The 14,829-nt window shown below is 35.0% G+C and overlaps 1 protein-coding gene across 12 annotated transcripts in view; it reads right to left on the reverse strand.

Annotated features, from left to right (window-relative positions):
* Positions 1–14,829, reverse strand: part of SUGCT (succinyl-CoA:glutarate-CoA transferase) — a 328,922-nt gene that overhangs the window by 170,706 nt on the left and 143,387 nt on the right. The gene's annotated exons all lie outside the window — the stretch shown is intronic.

Here is a 14,829-nt window from a genome sequence, read left to right on the forward strand (position 1 = left end):
GGTTCCTCTGAATGAGGTTCCTACCCTCCAACTACTCTACCCAGTTTGGTGTCATGTGCAAAATCGCTGAGGTTCACTCCGTCACATTCTTCAGGTCATTAATGAAGTGGTTAAACAGTATTGGTCCCATCATGGACTCAAGGAAAACAAGACTACTGTATATTCCATAGGGTATATAAAGGCTGAATACACAAACTGTACTGCATATTCCATGCAACACTGCATGAAATAAATGAAGTTTTCGATTAGTAAAAAATAATTCACTAAATTGCACAAATAATTTTATGGTAGTCAGCACAGTACAACAGCTAGAACTCACACTATACCATAGTAGCATTTATGTTTGTTTTTTTTCGCATCTATGTGTATCTTTTAATTGACATTGCTCGTATTGCCCTGCGGTATTCAGAGAATATGCATACAAAGAAACGTGGCACATAAAAGAATGGAGGAAACACATTCCTTGATCTAAAAAATTTAAAATATATCTCAAGAAAATATGTTAAACTAAAATTGTGGATCAGCCATCACACCAGAGAACTGAGTGAATGCATCAAGATATTAAAACCAAAATTATTTCCCCAGTTCCAAAAGTGAAAGACCCATATAATTTTCACAGTGAGAAGCAGGAATAGGAACTGACATTTCCAGCAGAGGACAAGAAAGATTAGGCATATATGTATGGATGAACATCATAGCATCCAATCCTGAAAGAATGCAGAACAGCACCACCATCAAAAATTAGACCAATCAGAATTAGTGGTCGGGGGGGAAAAAAAAAAAATAAAATATTTTTGTCCTCAATATGAACAGGAAGAACAGATAGATCTTGTTTAGAATTCATGAGATGTTTGAACTGAACCAAAGACAAACATTCATAGATCCCTTCTGTGAACTACTTCTAGACTTATTCCATAGATGCTCTCCTTGCTCTGCTTTTCCAGAGTAGCCAGTGGTGGGTATCGTGCAGTTTTCAGCTTTTCGGTGTGCAGTTCATTAGATCAGAAAAAGGAATGACTTGAATTAATTTAACCTCAGCACTGATATCATTCCTCTTTTGGGGGACCATATTGATTTTTATGCTATTAAAAAATTCTATCTTAATAGTATCATAGGCTTAATAGCATATCACAATTATTACACTGATCATGTTTCTGAGTGGGGGGAAGCATTTCTTCATATCTCTCTCCTGATCTGGGATACAGCATATCTGACAGAAAATACTTAATGGTCTCTTTAATATTTTGTTCACATTTAAGCTTTTGACAATATTTAAAACTAGTTAGTGAATTTAATACAAATAACAAATCATTTCATTTGTACTAGAACCACTCTTCTTATGAAGAATTCACCAGAGAAGCCCAATTCTATGTAGTATAATTGTCTTATTAAAAATAATAATAATAAGGCCTAAGAGAATAATAAAAAAAAATCTCCACTACTTTTAAGCCATATTTTCCCTGTCAGAAGAAAGCCAGTCAGGACCATACATTAATTTGTTCAAGGAAGCAGTGAAGAAATGTTTAACTGTTGAATACTTCTTTGCTAGGAAGGATTCGTGACAGTATGAAGCTATACACATGGGGAAAAATGCTTTGCTTTAGTAACAGAAAACATTGTTAGATCAGCAAATGTACTTCGTGTTTTGCTTTCCTGAGAGGTGCTGCAGTGACTCAAAGACAGCGTAGTAAGTGGGACAGGGAAGAATTTTGTCATTCGGATGAAACAACTAAAACATGCAGCCACTAAACAGAGAAAACAATGGGTATTACCAACTATAGCGATCTTCCTGTTCTTATTTTTATCACTCTGTAGCTTTTTAAGGGATTTTGAATAAGTGCTAAAGTTAGAGGCAAAACAGCAAGAATATAAAAACTTAATTTAACATAAAGAAGAATAAGAAGATAGAAGTTTTCTAAGCAAGAACAAGTTTCATATTATCTTTCATCCCCTGTCATAATTTAAAATACAGCTAAATCAAGCTGCAGTCTATTTTATATGCAATTTTAGCCTCTTCCAGAACATCAGGCAAACATGATGTTTTTTTACTAATTAACCACACACAGCAAGCAGGCAAGACTCCTCTGCAGCAAGACTATGGTCTATAATTGGTGAAATAATTCCTAGTTCTGCTTTCTACACATAAATTTCAAACATAATTGCTATGTGTAGATTTTACAATTTTATACATTTATTCATTCCCACATATAATGTGCACAAAATGCATTAAAAATGTTCCTGACAAAAGATAAAACAAAAACAACAACAAAAAACACAACCATTTCTTTTTCAAAACATAAAATAGATTTTTGAGTTCTCAGTTATGTTTTCACCTACTGAGTAGTCAAAGCTAATTAGCACTAAGCTCACCACACCCTCTCCAAAAAAATAGTGACCTCTATAAATGAATTGGTGATCTAATGTAAAATACTCATGTCAAAGTATCTTTCTACCCACCCAAAGGCTGTCCTACATACTGGTTCCTTCATCAGAAGAAAAAAAGGCAAAAAATAAATAAATGCTGTGAATTAACAAACCAACTCCATAGCCATCAGTAGAGCAGTTGCACTGCTTTATCTGTAATATACTTTTTCTTTTTAACATTCACATCACTTGGATAACAATATTTTGTATTAATTTGTAATCAAGGGCATGGCTGAAGACAAACTATTCACATAAACAAGTACTGAGCTGCAATCACACCCATCACTTTACTGACTTCTGAGATTATTCAGATGGTCAGCTAGAGACAGCTACTTCAGCTAGAATAGCAGCACTGGGTTCTCGATTTGACACAGGTCAAACTGATGCAAAGGCAATAATCTCAAATTAAGTACACCTACAATATGACAAGTGCATCTGTCTTTCCTTTTGAAGCAGCTGAAAGCTTATAGCCATACGTTTTAGTATGTTCAAAACAAAAATTTTCTTAAATGAATTCAAGCCAAGAAGCTTGAAAAAGTGCTTTGTATTGTGAAATGACTAACACTTCTTTCTGTACCCTTTCCTTGATGATTTGTAAAGATATAAACTATCTCCACATGCTTTCATTTCATGTTATTTTCCATCAGTCATATAAAAAGAGAAGTAAAATGTATACAGAGAGTGAACGTGTTTGCATTTTGCTCTAAAGTAAGAAAAATGACTGGATTGAAGAGTGTTCTGTAATAGCAAATATGTCACAAGGAACCTATAATTTGCTGTTACTTTTATAAATCTGCTAGTCATACAGGATAGAGATAGATATTTACTTGATTAACAGTTGCAGTGGTTTTTCTGTGCCTTTAATTTCAATTAGAATAGCAGTTTGACTAATATTTTAGCTTTTTTGAATTTGAGGACATGCTCAGAGGAAAAAGACAAAGGTTATGATATTTAAATTTCCAAACATTTTGAAATTTTACCACAGAGATACTGAATGTCTTTAAAAAAAAATTATTTGATGCTAGTTATAGCAGCATGTTTACTGGAGTTGACAGCATACAACAGAAAAAAGGCAATTAAAAAAAATCATTCTATATTAAGGATATATCTTCTGTGTTTCAAAACACATGACCTACAAAACCCTCAAGTACATATTCCTATTAAAGGCATGTTCTTACATCCTCAGACCAGGAAGTTAACACTCTGAAAAATGCAGCAAGTTCTTACAATCAATAGGAATTGCCCTGCAAATTCTCTCTCCTTTCATATATGTTGGTTTAGGTTAAAGAATAAAGTGTAACAGAATACTGCATCAATATAACTTAAGTTTCCACTAGTAAATACTATGAAATAGGATAACTTAGGCATAAACACTACATACAGAAAATTCACATTGTATGGAGCATGAAACTCAAATTCCAGATTTAATATTAGATTCACAAGGGAAATGTTAAAAACAAAGAATCATCAGCTTGAAAAACATATAAAGATGAAAAACAATGCCATAGTAGCATTAAAGCATCTGCCTACTGCATGCTTCCAGCTTCCTTTTCTTCTGCTAGTATTTTTCAGTAGTAAGAGACATATAAGAAAAACTATATATAATTTGCTACTGCAGTTCTTAACCAGAACAAATAACATAGCCCAAAACAGATGAAGAAAGTCATCAACAGAGAGCCGATTCCTACAATAAAACATACATTAAAGGTCAGATAGCAAACCTATATGGCAAAGTGTGGGATGTAACAGATTCCTTTATCAAAAACGTGTTTGATGAATCTGGTACAAACAAGAAGTCGGGTTTACCTGCTGACAGCATCAAGACAAATGAGTAAAATAATATCATGATAACTTCAGAAACCAAAAGATGCTGTCTCCCTTCAGAAAATGATGCTTCTTCCCAGTTCCCTGTACAAAGTAGCCCCTAATTGCAAGGGAGCATCATGATAAAAGTTCAGGATTATTTTTTTTTTTCGCACACTCCAGTTGTCAGCAAATGCTATTCTCTTCTGATTTCATGAATTCTCATGGGTAAATGGAAGGAGGAGAAGGTTTGGGTTTGTTTTTTTGTTGTTGTTGTTGTTGTTTTTTCCACAAAATCTGTTATTACAGAATTTAAACATCAAAGTTTCTCTAAAATTCAAAGTCTGTATCTTGATGATTGGAAGAGAGAATTCAGCTATTTTAGATAAATGTATAGCCTTCAGCATAACAAGGGAAGACTAGAGAAAACCTACCTCTTCCTTCCCCTCATTTGTGACCCTGTGGAAATATAGTAATAGAAATTAAAATAAGATATGCAGATGCTAAATGGTGTTTCTGATCCTGTCCACTTTGGATGTGAATTGAGGACTGTGGGAAAAGGCACTTCAGTTGCTTGCACCATGTCAGGGGAGCATCTGACTACATTTGGCAAAATCTTCTCTCCAAAGTTCAGCTTGTGCAAACACCAACCCTCAAACCTGTGGAGGTTGGTAGGAGACACAGTCTGATTTTTGAAATTCCCACATATATTTGACAGCCTCAGTTTCCAATGCATAGTGTTCATCATGAATTAACTGCTTCAGAAGAAGCAATATCCCTCACAACTCTATGACCAAGGGCATGGACAGCTTTAGAGGAATTTTAAAACATTTTTGGAAACCAACACGTGCAGTTCTTGATTACAAAGCTGAAAATAGAATTAAAAAATGAGAAAAGTACAAAAAATCTGAAGTTTGAGATCCCTAAAGCATACTGGGTGACAGAATATGTGCATACAAATACACCTCTTGAATACTTGTTCTCAAATATAAATATGGCAAATAAATTATCTCAAGCACTTCATCAGCATTTTGCAATGACTTTATAGTCTTGTTGCATGGTTGGTGGGTTTGTATTGTTGTTTTCATTGTCTTTTTTAAAGAAGTACTCTTTCTCTAATCAAAATAACCATCCTTCTGGTCATTTTGTTTTCAGAAATTATCATATTTCCTGAATCATATGTTAAGAAAGTATGCCTATTACCCTATAGAGATGCTAAAAAAGAGTAATAGTTTAGATGATACACTTGAATTTTAAAGCTTGTTGTCCAAACTATCTTTGTGACCTTAGTTAGCTTTAGAAGATTGGAGAGGTCCTCCATAGTTCTTCTCAGTTTTCTTAAAATCCTTTTGGGGTAGTTCACATCCAGACCGTCAAGGAAGTAAAGTCATCTTTTACATGGGAGTTTTCACGTGCCCTTTTGTCTTGAGAAACCCTATGCAGAGGTTTAATTTCAGCGTCAGGTTAATCTCACTGTATTATGGGCGCTCAGCTGAACACTGTCTGGAACCTAGAAGAAATAATCTCACACCTAGGACTGACAAGGTGTATTATGGAACTGCCTTCCTTCTGCCACCTTGCTAATTTGTCACCATGCTAAGAAGCTTCTAAGAGACTGCAAAGGATCATCTTGGAAATACCCAATTCTTCAGGCTAGTCAGAAAAGGAAAAGTAGTCTTTAAATCGTAACGTGGGATTTAACATCAATGTTTATATCATGGATATTGAAATAATAGAGACAAACTTCCAGTTGTTTTATTTTTGTTTGTTTTGATTTCTAAAGAGTCTCTCTTTTTACCACTTGTTCTTAGAAATTAAACTGGAATGCACAGTGTAAATATTGTCTGTTTGGCATCTCAATTTATCCTTGTGACTTTCTCATGCCATTCCTAAACTTGGCTCAAAATTCCCGAAGTATCATTCTCTTTGTCCACCTCATGTGTGACTCAGGATCTCCACATTTAGTATTATCATTAATCATCTTCAAGCACTATTTTCACATTGAGGTGACTCTTTCCTTAGAGGAATGTTTATTTTAATAGGCCATTACACACATGCACAAGAATATAAATACATTTTCCTCTCATGTGAGCTATGTTGTATTTCAGGTGTCATTCTAGACAACTAAAATTCAATTGAGCTATCCCAAAGGCCTTTTTGTAAACCTCATCAAGATTTGGCACTCATATTTTTTAGGTAACAATATACCTAGATTATTTTTCAGAACTAAGAAAAGTTCTGAGGAGCACCCAAGATCACCAAAAATATTAATCAAGATTTATATGCGATTCAAATGAAGTTTTACCCCTAAAACATATACTACAAAATTACACAACTTGATATTTAAATTGCTATAATTGAATGCTACAGTTGCTAAGTAGCCAATTGAAATTGTGTGGAAAAAATTTCAACATGTGGCTGGGTGCTCAGAGTGTTGACATCAAAATGCTGTAGCCAGTTTTAAGCTTAGGATGAGTTCTTAAAAACAATGGTAATAATGCTCCTGGCCTCAGCAACCATGCACAGTGAAGAAATATTGCCTGCTTCTTTACAAGCTGTCTACTTGAATCATCATAAAAAACCTACACAAAACCAGTCAGGGATGAGAAGGAAAACAGCAATGACAGAGAAAACTTGCCTGACTAATTAGTGTCTTTTTGTGGTGGTTAGAAATCTAAGTCTTTGAATATCCACTCCTACTCAGCCTACATACTTGCCTTTTCATGGCTCAAATATTCCTCCTTGTCAGCAAGAAACAAAACAAAAACAGTATATTTTTTTTAAATGTTACTGTGCAAGTACAATGCAAAGTGAACATGTCAGTATCCCATCTGCAGGGGGGGGGTACGACACTTTCCGAAGTGAGTGGGTCTCCAAGATGAACTTAGGCTGATGAGAGGAGGAAATCTCATAATTTCAGGATGACAGGAAAAGGTCGTGGCTTGAGCTAAGATTTTTGAGTTGAATTGAGCACTCCGAGAAAGCAGTTGAAGATCAAACGATAACTAAAGCCTGATCTCCACAGTTTAGTCTCTGCAATTCCTTTTTATTTGCTTCCTTGCTGGAATACAGATATCATCATCAGAATCTCTCAAATGGTAGCACCTACAGAAGCACAAGGTACCAAATAATTATTCTCCAGAATATCACTGATATTTTTATGCCTACAAAACAATTTGCACTACAAGGATGTGCCATGCTAGTTATATTGATTACAAACCAATCTATTTGAAAGTGAACAAGACCAATCACAAAATCTACCCTTCATGGTCTCTGAGAAAGAAAGAAAAATCCAGGTTATCTTCATATGAAGTCCAAAGAGACAGGGTAGCAATTAGTTTTCAAAACATAAAAATACAATAAGAAGCTTAAAAAGTAACCCTTTGCTGGAAGCAGTTATATACTGAAGCATATCTAAAATTCAGTCTGAAATACCAGTGTTTATTATTGACCCTACTATATGTTTTCCTAAGTAAGCAGACACATCTACTTAGAAAAAAAAAAATGTTTTGAATGAAAAATTTAAAAAAAAAAAGTTCTCTTGCTTGACCGTCTATGGTCTTGTTATTCAGTAAACCAACAGACAATACAGATACAATTTACAGACTACGAGGAAAGTAAAGAAGATCCATGCTTAACCGGCCACTATTTTGCAACCATGATTCAGCAAACGCTCAGATGAAGAAAGCTTCTACACAATTTACTGAGTCAATTGGGCTTCAGCAGACAAACTCTGTTCAGGCTGCAAGACTTGAAGGAAAAGACAAATACAGATATTTCCCCCCAGCCCCAAACACATAACAGACTTGATAGTCATCAAACTTCGGATAAATGCAACAACTTGCTTAATTAAAAACTCTTTTGACCTTCAATTTACACAGCTTATATGAATAAAAGTTCATGTTCTGTAAGGGATTTCTAAGTTACACATTACCTAGCTCAGTACACTAAACTACATTCAGCTAAAGATGGATGGCGCTATCCTGACCATACTCCAGTAGAGCAAAGTCCGTCCCAAATACAGATTCTTTGAAGCCAACTGACATCAATGACCAGCAAGATCAGGAAACCAGCATGTAACTCCTGCAGGGACAGACACTACCCCAGGAGTTTTGGTGGCAAGGCTGTAATACACATTATGGATTCCTAACCATGAGACCTAACAAAGACTTTAAGGCTTAAAAAAAATTGTTCTGCTCTTTGCTGCAAAACCTGAACATGGCTTTTTGACCAGTCTCCTTCTAGAAGGGTGTTCCCAAAAAGGCTAGGTGACCCTTCCTACCTTTAAGTGGCATTGACTGAAATGTTTTTAAGTGCAACTTTAAAAAAAAAAAAAAATGACAATGGACCACTAATAAGATGGTTTTGAGAATTTTTTTTCCACTACCGAGAAATATTTGTACAACTCTTACCTTGATGGAAGCTCATACTATTTGCACATGCATAAGACATACAATTCACATGTATATACACACTTGAAAAGAAATTAGAAGAGAACATTCAAAATGCTTCTATTGAGCATCATCTGCTTGCTAGCACAGAAAAATAAAATACAAGACGAGCTTGAAGCTCATAATCAGATGACCTTTCTGTTAGGCTCTTTCCTCCTTCAGTGAAGCAAATGGTATTCAAAAGAATTTCTATTTCTCATAAGTAAGGTGTAGTTGCAGGCCTTACTGCAATATTTCTCACACAAATCACACACACACACAAATAATTTCCCACAGGGTTATTTCTCTGGTGCTCTCATCCTAGAAGCTATACTTTTCAGAAGCATAACTACTTCATCTTTAAAATACTGCTTTAAGATGAGTCCCAGTTTCATGGCTAAGGAACAAAAGTACAGGGAAATCTAAGGGTAAAACTGCTGCATTAGGATTTTTAGCTTTTTCAACAATATTACATCTTAAAGTGACCAAAACATATTTTCAACAGTTGCATTCAGATCCATGAGAACAATTGATGCTGTATATGTAGCATACAGTGTCATAAGGAGCGCACTCAAAATAATAATAAGAAGAAGCAGCAGCACATGTTTAGTGAGCAGTTTTTAATGCTTTGATTTAAAGGACTTTCTCAAAATCATGTGTGAACTGTGTGGCAGATGCAGGAAGAGATTCTTGTCTGACATTCAACTTCTATAAAAATGAAGCCTAAAACTTTTATCTAGTGTACTTAAACAATTTCTAATCTGGGTCTTAAGCAAATCTGACAGCTTTCAGCTCACAAAATACACAAAGGACTGGAATATGTGGTAACAGGTGAAAGCTCATCTTTTGCATGCACTGTCTAGGGACTCCATTGCTCGTTATTCATAGCCAGCATCTCTTCCACAGCCTTAAAAAAGGACAGCAAAAAAAGCTCATTCATGACACTGCAGTCACCTTTCTGCCCAAGCCACTTTGTGTAAGAACTAGTTAACTTGTTCTCTAAGAAGGGGCAGCAGAGCTCTAAACAAAATAAATAAATAAAATAAAGTTTACAGATTTCTGTAAACTTGTTCTCAAAATATTTTATCTAAAATGTTTCTATATACAGTTCACAAGTAGACAGACAACCAGCACTGGAAATTTTAGATCAAATTATTAAATTCTGCAAAGTTATAAGCAATTAAAATAAAATCTTAGAGTAGAAAATGCTGAGCTTCCTTCTTTATCTTTCTTACCTAGACAATAGATGTGTATTACATGTATGTACAAACCAAAGCCTACCATTAATATAAACATAACCATATATTTTTATTTAGAAACCCAACATATTTCAAGATGTCTCCACCATAAGCATTCTACTATTTGTTGTAAGACAAGCAGGCCAGACAAAGGTATGGCATAGTGATGGACCACATTTCACCACAGGCAAAATTTAAACACTTCTATTACAATATTTCTCACACAAAAATACAAGTGATATCTCATTTTGAGCCCTTTTTGTAACATCTAGATATCAAACTATCTCATAATTTATATAAAGCCTGCATAATTGTGCACATGTGGGAATCACAAACTACAAACAGTGTTAGAACTAGATTTTCCATTTCACTTCTTCAAACTGTATTCCATTCCTTAATGCTTTCCACTTCAGAACAGCATTAACTTCCCTAAACTTCACACAGACCAAAAAGCCTAAAAACATTTGTAATTTAGTACAAAAGAGATACTTTTGACAAAATTAAAGGTCAGGGTATGGTTTGGTGGTTTGGTTTTTTGTTTTGTTTTTTTTTTCATTGCATAAAATTTAAAAATTGAAGTTAAAAAGTTGGTTTGAAACCCCAAGACAAAGCTAGGCAGTACACACTTTCAACTTAGCAAAACAAGCAGGAATAGAGCTCAAATTCTGTTTCAGGACAGAATTTAATTGTAGACACCTTCGTGGGGATGTTTCACTTTCAAAGAATTGGCATTTTTAAATGGAAAAACATTCCATCGGAAATTTTCCAGCCAGTTTTAGTACTTAATAGACACATGTAAAATTTAATTCCTCTCTTTCTCTTGTCTGTTAGGAATTACTTCCAGACACATTGTAATACCTCAGGCCTGCATCAACTGCTTTTCAGTTGCAGAAACCTCTGTATGTAAAATGAAAAAAGAAAAAAAAATCCCTGCAGTATTGTGGAAATGAATATAATTTCATTTGACTTGGGACAGCCGTCAGTGGGCCACAAAAGTCTCTTTCAACAAAGAATAACAATTAAAGACATGGTCCATATAATCTGTCACCATATTTGGGAGGGAGTGAAGGGGAACAAAAAACAACAATCACAAAACCATCAACAGACATGCATAGGATTCTTACAAAAAAATATCACAACATCACTGTATGTTTTTCTATGTGTTCACAAGATTGATTGTAGAAACTTTAACAGATGCTATGAAATTTTTGCCAGAATGCGTTCAAGCCATTTTGAAATTACTTCGAAAATAAGAGATGATCCGGAGGTTAATAAAAACCTACCAGTTTTCTAAGTTTCCACAAATAATAAATGTCAGATAAATTCCAGCTATCAAATATTTCAGTACTTCAGTTTCCTGGTAGTTTGTCAGGTTTTTTTTTTTTTCCTGAGGCATATTCAGAGAAATGGCTAAAGGAACTGTAATGGCCTTCTGGGACAGGAAAACTAAGGTTTCTGTAAAAAATGTTAAATTAATTTTTATAGTGATGCAAAGTCAAGGAAGAGTTGTTAAGGGATGGCCTCTTGCCACAGGGTGGAGTTTTGTTTTGGTATCCTTTTAGAGTCTGCAGGTGTTTGGCAGGAGCTGAAATCAGGGCCAGCTGTGATATTTCAGCCCCGATATTTCCCTCCCCATATTTCTCAGAAGTGATGCATCAGAGTGATGTCTTACACCTGATGTACTCAACTTGTGTGGTATGACTGTAACTGCTTTGAGAAGAGGAAAAAAGTACCACTGCATGGCTCATTTTTATTTTCGGCAAAGCAGCACTGATATAGTAATATTCATCAACAAACACTGATTTAGTCTGGTAAAACATTAGCTAACAAACTGCTTATAATATTTTTGGGTTGCTCTGTTGCTTCTTATATACGTCAGTCATCTGAAGTAATGACATTTTATAAGGACTGTGAAAAAATTATATTGCAAGAAAAAGGGAGGATAATGCTTTAAAGGAAACAAAACAACAACAAAAAAGCGTTTATTTGCCTTGCTTAACCAGCAAAGATCTTTGTTATTTCATAGTTAGCTGCAGTACAACACGTACCTGTTTTTGTTTTGTTTTATCTTTTGGGAGAATTTGAATAGTTTCTATTAAAAATTGTATTCTCTTTTAAGTTTGTTTTGTTTGGAAAACCTCAAACCACGTTGTATTTCATACACATGTTCCCCAGGGTATGCTAAATAGGACCATACTGAGGTCACTAGTAAGTTTTTAAAACGTTTTAAGAATTCCTTTAATGTTTTGTACTATCTTGGCCTGGTTAAAAGAACATATTTTTAAAAAATAGCTTGAAGAAGTTTGACTATAAAGTTTCATGAAAATAGTCTATACTGTACTATTTAGAGTTTGTAAGAACTTTTACAAACATTATTTCCTCCCTCTTGTTTTTAAGAAAGAGGTCTCCTCTACTACAAAATCTGCTTCTCTTTCTCTCAGCCCTTTTAACCATGCATGCACAAGTACACATCTAAGCATGTACTTCTATCCACAGACTGATTTACTTAGCAGTACTTAGCCTGTGGTATCCATTTTAGCTTCACAAATGAATAAAAGATTATAATCGGTGGGAAAAGTGGATATTTTAGTCCATTCATGGAAAAAACAGTATCAGCTGGCACTCCAGCTTAGTGAAAAATAAAAAATCCATGGTTTTTGGCAGCTCACTTGGAGTATGATTGAAACTGCTAATGATATTAACAATATGTGCTGGGACCAAAAAATGTGTTGTTTTATCTCAGTTTATAGAAGCAGTTATACAAACCCCTCTTGGCCTTCAGGGTTCTGAGGTCCTTTTAGTTAAAAATAAAATTTAAAAACACAACCCACCTGTAGATGATTAAGTTCCATTAGACCACTTTAGTCACCTCTTTTAGCTGGTCTTTCCCATCTCCTCAGACTTACTTCTGTTACTCCTTTGCATTATTCCAACAGTTCCAAGGACTTCTGCCTTTGGCTGCTAACAGCTCATTGCATCCTTTGAAGCACTGCTAACAGCTGAGCTGGCATGTGCTTTGAAGACTGTTGACATGCATGTAGTGCACCTTGGTCACCAATGGTGCAAGACTGCACTTATAATGAAAGACAGCTACATTACAGGTATTCAAATCTGTAGATTAGGAAGATAATGGCAATAAAATAAAAAATGGAGTTGTGTTCAGGTCCAGTTCTGCTGATAACACTTAAAATGGAAAAAATCAACAAAATCTAAGCAGCATCTGTTAGCAGTAAGTTGAAGTTTGCCTATACTGAAGTATCACCAGGTTTAGTATAAGTATTTATACTTGTTGCTATATAGTATTATTAAGTAAAGCTATTACTCACAAGCTAAGTGGCAACTTTCTTAGAAATACATTTTCTGATTTAAACTAAGCCTGGGAAAAACAAACAAACAAAAAGAAACTCCACATTATAATGCTAGTGTTGTGGAGAATTATTACATTCTCATATTTAATGACTGATTGAGCTTTACACATGAGATTTTTCTTGCTGTGATTACAGCATGTTCTTTTTGGTGTGTGCTGTTTCTTCCCTTATATAACTGGGACTTCAGAGTGAGAAGATTCTTGAATTCCAGATTCTCAGGTGTTGAGATAGATTTCCTCCTAGTCTGGACATTGTCCCAGGGCACTCTCATGCTTTCTGAGGCTTCAGAAACCAAAATTACAGACTAGGTTATGAAAGAGCAAAGCTATGCACAAGCATGTGTGTTTATCCCAGATACGTGCTGTCTATACAGCAGCAGAAGGATGAGCAAGTGAAGGCAGACTGGACAAGGTACAATAGCAAAAACTGTAGTTCACACAAATGTGAAGGTGAAAACCTTTGCTTGAACTGTCCCTAAGCCTCTGAATCCAAAGTATGGGTAAATGAGTCCTGTGAAGGTCTGAAGTGGTCACCACCAAAATAAAAATTCAAGGAGAAGTTAGCAAAATGTGCTGAAGAAGCTGAGTATGCTATTCCAAATTGCTCATCTCCTGGATAGCCTCTCAGATATATAAAGATGGAGCGGGGGGCTTAACTTTATGTGAAGTGATGTAAATACAAGAACAATTCTATAGAATGTCAACAACGCTTCATATTTCGAGAAAGAAAAGGAAAGGACTGGATAGACTCTCCCCCCACACATACACTGGAACAGAACAAGAATTGTGAGAAAATGCTTTAGGAGGGAGGCAGCATCAGAAATTAAACCTAAGTATAACATCAGACATTACCAGAAATACTGACATTTCATTTCCAACAGTAATAAGAACATGGTCACTGAGTGCCATTTATTTCAAAGAAGGGTGTAGAAGAAACTTTTTCAAGGAGTTTCATAAGGAGAAAAGAAAAACATACAATTTGTATGACTCTTAATGGGGAAAAAAAAATTTGAAAAACCTGCCACTATTGCAAAGCACTTATACCTTTCATGGACAGGTTATTTAATATTTAGATGAACTCTAAGAACAAGGTAACCACACTAATCTTTTTTTCAATTTGGGAGGTAGCAGACATGCCACAACATACAACCTTTTAAAAGCAGTCTTACAGGGGAATTGACTTTTTAAAATTTGATGCACCATCAAAAAAAAACCCACAGACTATTTTTTTCAACATTGTCCCAAGCACAGCCAAGTCAACCAAGTTCAGAATAAAATAAATTAATAAATTGCTGTACATTCTTCAAAGTTCAACCATAATCCCTGTGAAAATTATGAAGTGAAAAATTTGGCCCACGCATACTCTACAGCATGGTACTACATCATTTTAAGGAAAAAGAGCACATTTATCTGTGAAAGAAATTTCTGTCCTTGTGGTAGCCTTACAAATGTTCTTACAGTTCTAAAAGTACAGTAAACATATAAACATATTTATAACAACCATTTATAGTAAACTTATTCCCTTATGATAGAGATTGATTTGCATGTTTTTTTCCCCAAAGACAAT

The sequence above is a fragment of the Cygnus atratus genome, chromosome 2, assembly GCF_013377495.2.
Source record: "Cygnus atratus isolate AKBS03 ecotype Queensland, Australia chromosome 2, CAtr_DNAZoo_HiC_assembly, whole genome shotgun sequence".
Taxonomy (NCBI): domain Eukaryota; kingdom Metazoa; phylum Chordata; class Aves; order Anseriformes; family Anatidae; genus Cygnus; species Cygnus atratus.